General features: G+C 38.4%; 1 protein-coding gene across 1 annotated transcript in view; it reads left to right on the plus strand.

Moving 5' to 3' along the window:
- Positions 1 to 13,488, plus strand: part of Gcn2 (eukaryotic translation initiation factor 2 alpha kinase Gcn2) — a 731,408-nt gene that overhangs the window by 215,903 nt on the left and 502,017 nt on the right. The window lies entirely within an intron of this gene.

Raw genomic sequence — 13,488 nt, forward strand, 5'->3', positions numbered from 1 at the left:
CATGTCGCCAAGTGATCGAGACTTCGGTGTTGTGGAGAAGTACGTTCGTCGACATGTGCAGTATGTGGGTGGACATCTTGAAGAAGTGTGCTCAAAAGAGACCGTTTGGTGTCCATGTTATGAGATCAGAAGATTTTGTGTGCTGCAGTGACATGAGATGTTTGTTTAGTCAGAAGAAGGGCACAAGATGTTACTCCGAGATAGTGTACGTCTCATCCTCACTGCAGACGAGCCAGGGATCATGTTGGTATCAAATGCTTTTAATGGGGAAGAATGGCAGAAAGTAAACTTAAACAAACGAGGTCGTCCTTCAACCTTACGAAGTACCAGGCTTCGAAAGAAGTATTCTGGATCACTTCCAATCGTTGCAAAGAAGAAACACAACCTCATTTCTGCACTGAAATGGATACCTCCAATTTACCACAACTTCTACAGGGCCATAAAAAACTTAAGAAGACATCTATAATTGAGGATGAGTATGTAGATGCCTCTGCAGACGAGATGTGACAACATTCAGCAGCCTTGTGCTAGTTGCAGGAAAACAATGGTATGCCACAAATTAAGTTGCCAATTGAAAGAAAACAGTATAATTTGTTCATTATTAATTCAATGTTTATATTTTTTTCTATTGATTTGTATGCTTCAGGCTTTGAACAGCAAATACCAGTTGCATTACTAATAAAAGTCAATAACTTTTATATGAAATATTTTTTCAAACCTTTCCAATTGAATATCTCCATTCATAGCCAATGTGGGTTACCATTATATTTCCCCATACCCTTCAATTATATAACATGAGGTGTTGTGTATAGTAGGGGTGTATGTAACACAAGACCAGATCAAAGATGATGTAGATTTCTGAATTTGAATTTGTTTATGTTCTGTGATAAAGCATTTTTGAACCTTGAACTGTCTGAAATTTTCAGGAGGGTGGACAATGATATTTATAGAGAAAGACAAGTATCTTACTTATTGATATTGAGAAGATAGAAAATCATCTGCTAGTCAGTACTCCGTGAAAATTTATTCGAAATTAATCATACATGTTGCACACTGCATAAAGGGGTCCTTCCGTGTGAGATTAATTCAATCAGTGTCACAAATAGCTGAATACACCAATAGTTTTAAATATGAGCACTTCACAATACCGTTTTTCAGTTACGGTAGTGAAGGGTCGCAAGTCCTGAAAAGAATAATGTGTTTATTTAGTTCCTGGATCAAAAGTGTATTTTAAATGGCTTTATTTATGTATTTAGTTAGTTAGTTAGGCATATAGAGAGGTACAGAGAAACTATAAACAGTCAAAACTGGTTAGGACGTTTTTGTGGGGACCAAAAAAAAAAGTCTAAAGAGGGAACATGCTAATACATGAAAAACAATTACACTGTTTAATTTAGGGTTAGGTTTGAACATAAAAATAATTACAATGAAAAAATAGCAAGTGTGTATACACGTTTCATGTGTGGATTGTCATCTGCATCCTCACTGAACTTTAATTTTTCATCATTTGTAAAATATCTAGCTTTCTTCTTCTCCATTGCTGAATGTCCTGAAAACCACTATGAGTAAGTACAGTAGGCCTAATTTATGTATGTTGTTACACAATTAACTTCTCTCTCTCTCTCTCATCATCATCATCATCATCATCATCATCAGCTGTGAGGCTGGTTGGCAGCAGCTCTTCATTCTTCGCGTTTCAGTTCGTAGTAGAAGTCACATCTCGTGTCATCTAATATTTGTGTCATATACTCTAATCTTGGTCGTCGTCTATAATTTTTTTCCTCTAAGGAACCGTCTATTATTTTCTTCAATAACCCGTCATGTCTGAGTTTATGGCCTATTAGATAATCCCGCCGTCTTTTCATTTGTCATAAAACACCTCGTCATTTGTGACTGACCTTTGCTGCAGCTGTAGGCTGACACGCTAGCGCCGTGAAATTAAGTTTTCTACCAAATCCTCATCCAGGCCAGTTGCCGCTGACGCATTGTGCGCGCAGTGTGCCCAGGAACTCTAATTTAAATTTCTTATGGTGGGAATATTATGAACGTACTAAAGAATGACGTAAATGTGCTATCCAGGTTTCTTTAACATGTATTTAATAGGATATGGACCTTTAACCAGGGAAACGTGCTAGAGAGGGACGTCTTAACCAGTTTTGACTGTACCTGTATATACTATATACATTTAAAGCAGATAGAACAACAGTCGGACAAAGGATTAATGGATGGAAATATAACTTATAGTTTAATGTCCAGAGACTTTAGCTAGTTCACTGCCTCTTCAGTTGCTGCATGAAGTTCGTGGTATCCTCCTTGGAAGCTCCGAAGTGGACACATCATCACAATATGGTGGACTGTCTGAGCTGCATCACCGCAGTAGCAATGAAAGCTGGAAATTTTTCCCCACTTGTGGAGCCAGAAGTTGCATCTTCCAAGACCGGTCCTCACTCTGTTCAACAAAGTCCAGATTCTCCTTGGCAAGTTGAGCCCAGCAAGTTTCCTACAGGGGTCGGATATCAACCCTAGCTGGTCAGGGTTTGAAGCAACCCACTCTTCCCTCCAGGCATTATTCATGTTGTGCTGTGATTCACCTAGCCTCTTTCCTAGTAGTCATGATGGATATCGAGATTTTAATTTTCCATGCTTCTGAGGGTTGCACTCCTGATGAATTGGCAAGAGTGTATTTGCAGTACATTTTAACCATTCCTTCTTCAGAGCAGTTAGCGTTTGAAGGTGAGGAGGATGGATGTTAGTTAATACTATCAGCCATTTAAGTGGTGTGGATTTGAGTGTGCCATACACTGTCCTCAGCTGGAGATCAACTTTTCCTGTGTGTGCTCTCTTGATCCATACAGGGTTGCAATATTCTGCAACTGGGTATACTAGGGCAAGAGCTGTTGTTCGGAGGAGATTAGCATTTGCTCCCCAACTAGTGCCACCGAGTTTGTGAAGGGTGTTGTTACGTGTTTTAACCGTTCCTACTGTTCTGCAGAGGTGTTCTTTATACCTCGTAGAGCAATCCAGTACAATACCCAAGTATTTAGGATTAGCACAGTATTTTAGCTGTTGGCCTCTGAATTGAACTTGTGGAATGTAATGGGCTCTCCTGTTGTTTAGATGAAAGTGATTAATCTCTGTTTTGTTTACATTGGGTTTCAATCACCAGGTTTTGAATGATCTATCCATTTTTAGGAGATCTTGTGTGAGAATGGCTTTAGCGGTCTCAAAGTCTGCGGACTGTACTGTCAGGGCTATGTCATCAGCATATATAAACATTCGGCATGCCGTATATGGAAGATCTGCCGTGTAGAGATTGAAGAGAAGTGGAGCTAGAACAGAACCCTGCGGCAATGCATCATTTAATCTGTAGGTTCTGCTTGTTTCCATTGAGAAGTACTTGAATAGGCGATTGTATAACATGTTGTTCAGCAAGGAAGCTTAAGGTTTTGCAAGGGATAATTTTCAGAAATTTCAGGATCATCCCTTTTCGCCAGCCTGTATCATAAACTGAAAACACGGCAACAGTTTTCGTTTTTCTTGAAAGCCCTGCTTAATATGGCTGGTTAGTGCCAAAACCTGATCGCAACAGCTCCTGTTAGGTCTGAATTCCTGCCTGTTCAACTGGAATGTGCTGAAGAACTGTAGCTGAGATTCTGTTATAAATCAATCTATTAGTTTGTAGCAGATACTCAGTAGAGCAATAGGTCAATAATCTCCCGTATTACAGCCGCTTTTCCCAGGCTTTACAACAGCAACTACTTTAGTTCTTTTAAGAAGAGGTGGGAGCCTTCTTTTGTTTAGGATGTCACTAAAGAATTTAGCAAGCCATTCCATAGTTCTAGGACCACTGTTCATCAGAAGTTCGGGATGGATATCATCCAAGCCTGCTGTTTTCCCTGATTTTGTTTCCTTCAAAGCAGCTGAGATCTCTCCAACAAAAAAATCCTTGGAGAACTGAAAGTTTGTTTTAGTTCTGTATAGTTCTATCTTTAGCTCGTTTAGGATTTGCCTTGTTTCATCCCTTTTTGTGTCTGCTGATGCTCTGGTTAAGCCAACAATCCTGTTTGCTATGTGGTCTGGCTTTATTTTAGAGTTCTTGCTATGGTAATTATGGGTACTTCTGCCCAGCTTCCTAAGGAGAGACCATGCTTTTCTGCTGGAGTGTTGGAAGTTAATACTAGACGTCAGTGTATGCCATTTTTCTTTCCTGGCAGAGTCTAAGCAATGCAGTAGTTCATCAGCGACTTCCGTTTGATTGCTGTGTTGGTATTCTTCATACAGCTCATTGCACCTCTCGCCAGAGTCCTGCAGCCAGGCCCACCGCGCAGCACTTCAAACCCACGGGCTCCGGCAGCCCAGCCCATGCAGTGCCGTTCTCTTCTGATGTGGCCGCGTACTGGCCCACAGCACTGGTCTCATACAGCTTACCGCAGTCCACCGCACTGGGCGGGCTCAGTAGAATAACCTCGAGTACTTCTCCACAATAACGTGCGCCGTGCACAACGAAATGTTCATGTCGCACTACTATTCAGATCACTCACTCTACGAATTCCCGTATGCTAATACTAACATATTTCAAAGTAGGCTAATCGTATTTTGAAATTAAACGGTAGAGATTTCTCCTGCACTGTAATAATAATAATAATAATAATAATAATAATAATAATAATAATAATAATAATAATAATAATAATAATAATAATTAAAAACAAACAAACTTTATTATAAACTAATATTCGTCTGCAATTGACATCAAGTTAACTGAAAATGAATTGAAATAGCATGAAGCATATTCATAGGACTTGATTCGCGTTTACTTCAAAATAAAATACAAACTGAAATGACATGCAATATGCCAACAACAAAAACAAACCTGAACATAGCTTTTACTTATTGTGCGTAGTTTATTGGTCATTGCTAATGGTGGTGGAATGGAATTACTGTGAATGAAAAGAAGAGCATCAACATTGTCTGGTTGTAGAAGAGACCGTCGTGCATTGAGAATGAAGCCCACTGAACTGAAATTTCTCTCGGGAGCTGAACTTGATGCTTGCATACATAATACTTTCTTAGAGATCTGGTGAAATTTTGGATAGTTTTGTCCATTTGTTCTCCAATATGACGATATATCTATATTCTTCCATTCCACAATTTTGCTCTCAGTATCTTTCCAGCTCATCTGTTGGAATAGGAGGATCATGAACGCCAGTCCACGAAGAAAACTTCATTACTTTGGCAGGTTATGGCATATTGCAAGAAATCAGCTTCATTTCCCGTATCAGATCCTATTTACAAAGACTTAATAACAATAAAAATCTTCCACCTTTTTGATATTTATATTTGCATTTAAGCAAATTAATTAATCCTAAACAGTACATGTTTCGTTCCTTTTTAGAACATCTTCAGCTGTTTTACATTGCTTAGGTGAATTCACTAAGTATTTATCTTTTTAAGAACATCTTAAACAGGTACCTTGTTATTCTTAAATACTACGTGAAATTTTTAAAATAAATTAAAAACAATGTGGGTGGTTGAATGGGGTAGTGAAATGAGAGGGAAAAGGATCTACTTATAGTTAGCCTAATTAAAAAAGAAAAACTATTTCTGTTCATTTGAACAGATGTTGTAAAAAATGTTTCCAGCACTTTTATCGCTAAAATATTCTGCTTGTCTTCTAATAAAAATTTTTTTGAAAAAATAACTTTCCTTTGCCACTATTCTGAATATTGCTAGGTGTTCTCTTTATTAACTCCCTCCAAGGTGGTTTCTGTTTGTTTTAAATTTACAAAATATCTCTTGAATTCGGTTAGTTCAGGAACCTTGAAGCTGACTGCTGTTTTGCTATTGATAAAAGAGCCTCCCCATAATCTTGTTGTTGTCAAAATCCACTCCTACCGTGTCATTGGAGGAGCGATGGCTGAAGCAGCCTTCAGTCTTGTGTAGTTTAAAACAAACAGCTACCACCTTGGAGGTAGTTAATGAAGAGAACACCTAGCAATATTCAGAATAGTGACAAAGGAAAGTGTTTTTTTTCAAAAAAACCCTTTTTATTAGAAGACAAGCAGAATATTTTAGCAATAAAAGTACTGGAAACATTTTTTACAACATCTTTTCAAATGAACAGAAATAGTTTTTCTTTTTTAAATTAGGCTAACTATAAGTAGATCCTTTTCCCTCTCATTTCACTACCCCATTCAACCATCCACATTGTTTTTAATTTATTTTAAAAATTTCACTTAGTATTTAAGAATAACAAGGTACCTGTTTAAGATGTTCTTAAAAAGATAAATACTTAGTGAATTCACCTAAGCAATGTAAAACAGCTGAAGATGTTCCAAAAAGGAACAAAACATGTACTGTTTATGATTAATTAATTTGCTTAAATGCAAATATGAGGATCAAAAAGGTGAAAGATTTTTATTGTATTTAAGTCTTTGTAAAGGTTGTGGCATAGTCGTGGAGTCTGATGACACGGAAACATTAGAATGCACAGAATAAGTTATCTTATTTTTCCTTTTCTTTTCATTGTTTAGTAAAGAATGGCTAAGGAGTGCGAGTGTAGGAACTGTGGGTTTGGCCAGGCATTAAGGAGTACGAGGGAGGAGTTGGAGAGCTTGAGGGAGATAATTAGGACTCTCTCAGAGGACAAGAAGGAAAGTAGGCCTCCCTCAAACCATGTACAGGATACAGTAGGTATAATAGAGGGATGGGAAGGAAAGGGGGTAATTGTAGAAGACAGGTGGGCTAATGTTTGAAGGGGAAGGAGATTGCAGGCTAAGGGCTCCATTCAGGATGAGAATTCAGGACAGGAGTCTGTGAGAAATTGGTACGAGTCACTGCAGGTAAAACAACCAAGGGAAGTTGAGGAACAGGGAACTGTTTGCCGAGAAATGTGGAAGTAGGAGAAAGGGAAGAGGTTAAGAAACGGAATTGTGGGGTAGTGGATAGGAAAAGACAGGTGGAACAGAGTCATGCGATGGAGAAAAGGGAGGAGGAAGTAGCTTCTACAGCTGTCAGGAAAGATAGGACCCACCAGGAGGGGAGGGAATCAAATGAGGTGGGTAGGGTTGAGGCTCTGGTCATGGGGGATTCCATCGTTAGACATGTCAGGAAAGTGTGTGGAGGAAAGGGTACCAGGGTAGAGTGTTATCCAGGAATTACGTTGAGGCAGATGTTGAGGAAAGTAGAAGGGAAAGAGGAGGGAAAGGAGAAGGTGGTAGTGTTCCACGTTAGTACTAACAACGTAAGACAAGCAGGTATAAGTACCAACATAGTTGGGGACGTGTGAGACCTGGTAAATGCAGCACAGGTGAAGTTAAAGGAAGCGGAGATGGTTATCAGTGGAATACTCTGTAGGAGTGATACTGACTGGAGGGTGATTGGAGATTTAAATGGGATACTGGGAGTGAGATTTCTGGATCCTAATGGGTGGGTAGGATTTAGGGATCTGCACTCAGATGGCAATAACTTAAACTGCAGTGGTACATATAAGTTAGGAAATTTGTTTAGAAGGGTTATAGGGAGATACATTCAGGGAAACAGGGTGGCCTAGGGAGCGGTGTTAAGGGAACAGGGAACTGGAAATCAAGTAGGGATGACATAAAACTGTTAGTGCTCAACTGGAGAAGTATTGTAAAGAAAGGAAGAGAATTAAGTAATTTAGTAGATATATACTTAGCAGATATTGTAATAGGAGTTGAATCATGACTGAGAAATGATATCATGGATGCAGGAATTTTCTCACAGAACTGGAGGGTGTATTGTTGAGATAGGATACGAATGGTAGGAGGGGGGGTATTCATTCTGGTGAAAGAAGAATTAGTAAGTTACGAAAAAGTTAAAGATGACAAACACAAAAGTCGAGGGGTAAGGCTCATCTCTAAAGATAATAGGCAACTTGATGTCTTTGGAGTGTACAGACCAGGAAAGGGTAGCACAGATGCTGATTCAGAATTATTTGATAAGATAATCAGTTATGCGGGAAACGATAAGGAAAGGAACGTGATTGTAGCAGGTGATCTCAATTTACCAAATGTCAATTGGGAAGGTAATGTGAATGACAGGAAGCAAGACCAACAAATGCCAAATAAGTTAATATGGGAAAGGCACCTGATTCAGAAAGTGATGGAACAAACTAGAGGAAAGAATTCTGGACTAAGAACTACGTTAGTTCAAGTCTACGGTACTTGGTACAAATCTGTATTTTATCATAAGAACAGCTTAGTTGGATTGAGGTTTCTGATAACATGGAAAAATTCATAACACTGAATTTTCTCCTTCTAAGATCAATGGTGATCAATTTTCACAAGCATAGGGCCAATGTCTAATTTAAAGACTAGGCAGTTAGGGAGTGCTAGTCCAGATAGCCCAAACCAAAATCGCAGAAGGAAGGAAGGATGTCAATGGAGCCAGTTCTACAATGAGAAAAGGGGAATGAGTAACCACGGAATACAGATGACCTCAACAGAAGCTGAAATTGGTGAGCCACAATTAGATAAAGCAAGCAACAGTAAATTTCAGTAACGCAAATTCTAAATTCTCTCCATGCTTAAAGGAACTTTTCCAATTCATCTAATTTTTTTGGTAATAAATTCATTTTATTTTATATTGCGTTAATTTTCTTTCTCAAAGCGATACTTAATGGTTAATTATTTAAAATCCCGCCCCTGTGATTTTTTTTTTGTTAGTTGCTTTACGTCGCACCGACACAGATAGGTCCTATGGCGACGATGGGACAGGAAAGGGCTAGGAGTGGGAAGGAAGCGGCCGTGGCCTTAATTAAGGTACAGCCCCAGCATTTGCCTGGTGTGAAAATGGGAAACCACGGAAAACCATTTTCAGGGCTGCCGACAGTGGGGTTCGAACCTACTATCTCCCGAATACTGGATACTGGCCACACTTAAGCGACTGCAGCTATCGAGCTCGGTCCCCTGTGATTTAAGTGTACAGTAAGTTTCTATGCTATTCAATATGATTTTTGCTGTACAGTTGTACCAAACTCCTTCCTTACCACTGGTAATTGGCCCAGAACAACATGCAAGTCAGGAGATTCGTGGCGTGGACTTCAAACAGGAAAGGCAGAAAACAGCCCTGAACTGGAGATGTCCCTCGTAATTAAAGAACAAGGAAATATACCAAGCACTACTCTGAATGAAAATCATTTAAAGTTGAAATGAATGGTTATTGAATAAGCAGATATGAAGCATAAAAGAACTGAAAGTCAGTAATCAAACCAAAATAAATGGGTTACAACATAACGTACCTTCTCGAATGATCAACTTAAAGTCGTGGTGTGAGCTCAACATTTCCATTTCCTAACACCCAAGAAGTATTATAACAAGCTCACAGTTTTTGTAATGGTCTCGTTACATCATGGATTTATACCTCTGCCATGCACATAGCTGAAAGGTTGATCTTTTTACGAGAATAACTTCATTCATCTCATATTTCTATTCACACCGCTATCCACACAACCATAGCTCTCTGTTACACTCAATCAAAGCCCACACGTCCGAGGAGAACCCAAAAAGAAGGGCAGGCAAGAAATTAAAGAAGGTATTAACATGGAGCAGAGAGGAAGATCTCTGGACCACGGGGATAATAATAAATCAAATCAAAAAATCAAATCAAAATCTCTTTATTTGCAAATGAGGTGTCTACCTCGGTGGCAAATGGTACACTAAAATACATTATTGTCAAGCACTAAATTTTAAATTAACAGGAGACGAAGAAAATTTTCTTAGAATACAATATTATACAATTTACGCTAATAATTTTTTCTATTAAACACACACATCATCCTTAATAAATTTATATTGTTTACAAAATTCTACTTATAATATCTTACAAACATAGTCAACTCATATACAGTACGGTATGTGAAATTACTTCTAATAATACTATACAACTGGTATAAGATTAAAATTAACATTGAATTTATTTACATATTTATATTTTACCCATTTTGGAACCTAAGTAGCATAACGACCTGCTGCGTCTTAACCAGAGCCCCTTTTGCCACCACTTTTCAGAGTTCCTGAAGGGCCTTCACAGCTACCGTAGCAGTCCCAGGGCCCTCGAAGTCCCCACTGTACGTCACCCCTACAGGCAGTCCCCTACTTGGGCTGTCCAAACTCCTTAGACCAGGGGATGGAATAAATTTAATCACACACATTTATTATTTACAATATCCTGCACTGGTCGAATGTCCTCTAACATTTAATTTATTATCTCTGTTGTTGTTTATTCTCTTCTTGAATATCTGTACAGATTTTGGAAAAGGATCAAACACTACCCCTGGTAAACTGTTCCACTCCTTCACGCCCTTCCCAATGAAAGAAAATTTACCCCAATCGCTTCTGCTAAAATTCCTTCTAATTTTGTACTTGTGGTCAGTTCTACCAATATAATTATTTTCCAACCGAAGCCTCTCACGGATATCTCCCCATGCTTCTTCTCCTGTATAGGCTCTATATAATCCTATAAGTCTACTTTTCTCCCTTCTCTTACTTACAGTTTCCCATCCAAGTTCCTTTAACATTTCTGATACACTACTCTTTCTCCTGAAATCCCCTGTTACAAACCTTGCTGCTTTCCTCTGCACACCATCTAGTTCTTTTATTAGGTATTCTTGGTGAGGATCCCAAACACTGTTTGCATATTCCAATAATGGACGAACCATACTTAAGTAACATTTTTCTTTTAATTCTTTGTTGCATCCTTTAAGTAGCCTCATTATGACATGTAACGATCTGTATGCTTTCCCAACAACGTCATCAACATGACCCTTCCAGTGCAAATTACTTTCAAATCTCACACCTAAGTATTTGCACTTGCCATCTTTTGGGATAACTACCTCATCCAAAGTATATTCAAATTCAGTTTTAAAGCTCCTGTTTGTAAAAGTTGTAACAGTTGATTTGGCTCCATTAATCTTCATATTATTTTCTTCAACCCATTCCTGGATACTGTCAAGGTCCCTTTGTAATTCTGAACAATCTTCAGTGTTATTTATTTCCCTATAAACAATTATGTCATCTGCATACAATCTTATTTTCGATGTTATATTGTTCCCTAAATCATTTGCGTATATTAAGAAAAGTAACGGACCGATTATACTACCCTGTGCAATTCCCTTCCAGACTTTCTCTTCCTGTGATATATTATTTCGTACTTTGACTTTCTGAACCCTTGAATTTAGAAATGTTCTTATCCAACGTATAACCCTTACGTCCAATCCTATTCCCTCCAATTTAATAATATTCCATGTTCCACTCTATCAAAGGCTTTGGAAAGATCTATGGCTATGCAATCTAACTGGCCTCCTGAATCTAACTGATCTGATATGTCCTGCTGAAATCCCACCAGTTGTGCCTCGCAAGAAAATTTCATTCTAAATCCATACTGGCTCCTCATGAACCAATTTTTATCATCACATATCCCTCTGATGTACTTTGCTATTAAACTCTCCAGTATAAACAAAGGGGATCACGGGCATGTGCGTAATCAAAATATAAGAAGATAAACATGGCCGCCACACGGACAGGGAAAATCCAAGTTAAAGACCTGGCCAAAAATAAATAATGTTGTACAATGAACAAATATAAGGTACAGAACACGGATAAAAAGAAAATAAAACTAATCGAATGGCCATCTTTTCACTTCGCCCAATCACCAACACTCATTCTAACATTCACACTATGTCAGTTTCGGGAAGTAATTATGCGAGCGGCCGCTCGATTTGAAAGTCAAACACCAATTCAAATAAAATGACTCACCTTGTCACACAGTTAGGTCTCGCATATATCAAGTAGTAGTGTGCACACTGCACAAACATTTCACACAGGAAAATCAGAGGGAATCACTTACCAAAAACCCATCAGGTCCGCGCTTCGAACGACCCAAATGGAAGCTTCTAGTCGACTCGAACGGCATACAGTCATTGATGGCGAAGTGCAATAAACGTAGTGCACAAAATATGTAATCAGTCGGAGACCAAAGTTACCAAGATATCATGATCATAATAGTGACCATACGCACTCACACAGATCGTTTCACGCAGCGAAGCAGAAAGAAGCACATCGATCAGTTATCGATGACCGTGAGAAATGTTTTACAAACATTCATAAAATCAAAGTTAAAAACCAAGACCAACATACCTGTAATATTCATACTTACCTTACCAAAAGAATACAGTTAGAACTTGTTTTAAAAACATCAAATATCCATTTGAAACATAGGAATGCAATTCTGGTCCATATGGGCTGCATTGTTAATAAGTCTCATGTAAACAAAAGCAAAGATAAGACTCAAAGAAGATGAAAACAGTTGTCTCGTAAAAGGAACGATCTTTAGTACATATTATGAACAGTGCTGCGCTCTCGAGTGCAGCCATGGAAGTAGATAGGTCATTTGAATAGAGGTAGACAGAACTCATTTGCATATCAAACCATTGCAATTAGCAACACAAATCATTTGAATTAAAGAAACATGCTAAGGAAGCATGGTTCACAGTTTTGTTTAAAACTGTAAAGCTGGCACCCAAACAAAACATAGAGAAGTGGGAAATCATGGAAGGATAATTGATATTCTATTTGTGTGGCAATTTGCGGGCAAGCCACATACAGTTTATATTTATATTCATGTGTCCCCATCTGTTAACTTTCGTCTCCTCAAGTGTGAAGCTAGGTGAGGCAAACAGTTACATTTGGCGCCCAACATGGGGCTCGAAAATCATTAAGTATTCGTGAAAAGAAAGCAGTAAAAGTAGAGTCTGTGATTGTGGGGGTAAAGTGAGTGTCCATATAATTTATATGTGTAATTTTGGGGGAATCATGGCTGCACAAGGTGAAAAGGACATGAAACTACCTAGCGGAAACTTAGCAAAGGGAGGCGAGGCGCTGAATTCTAGGATGATTGTGGATGAGAGCATTGAAGTAGATAAAATGTTAGAGAGTGGAAGGAACATGGAATATAGCACAGAATCTGAGGTAGCTAGGATAGAGGGCGAGAAAGAAGGTAATACGAATAGTGAAATGAATATTCAACCACTGTTTGTGATGATGCAAGGGATATTAGAGCAAATGAATGAAATTAGGAAAGAAACAAAAGGGGTAGATGAAATTAGGAAAGAAATGGATGAAATTAGGAAGGAAACAAATTAAATTAAGAAGGAACTAGAGAGAATGCAGACAGAAATAAAAGAAAATAGAAAGGAGAGAGAACAGAAGACAACCAAAATTAGCAGAGAAGTTAATACTAAGATGATGCTTTAAATGGAAGATTAGATGAAGCACTAGAGCAGCAGAAACATTTTGATAAACAGTTAGAGGAACAGAAGATGAAACGTAGCCAACATGAGAAAGAGGTAGAAAGAAAGTTAAGGGAACATAGAAGCGAAGTCATGGAGTTGGTAGAGCCAGAAAATTGTAAAGTTAGGGGCGAAGTAGACCAGTGGATCACAGGAATTAACCGTAAAGTTCAAGAACA

Source organism: Anabrus simplex, chromosome 2, assembly GCF_040414725.1.
Source record: "Anabrus simplex isolate iqAnaSimp1 chromosome 2, ASM4041472v1, whole genome shotgun sequence".
NCBI classification, from domain to species: Eukaryota; Metazoa; Arthropoda; class Insecta; order Orthoptera; family Tettigoniidae; genus Anabrus; species Anabrus simplex.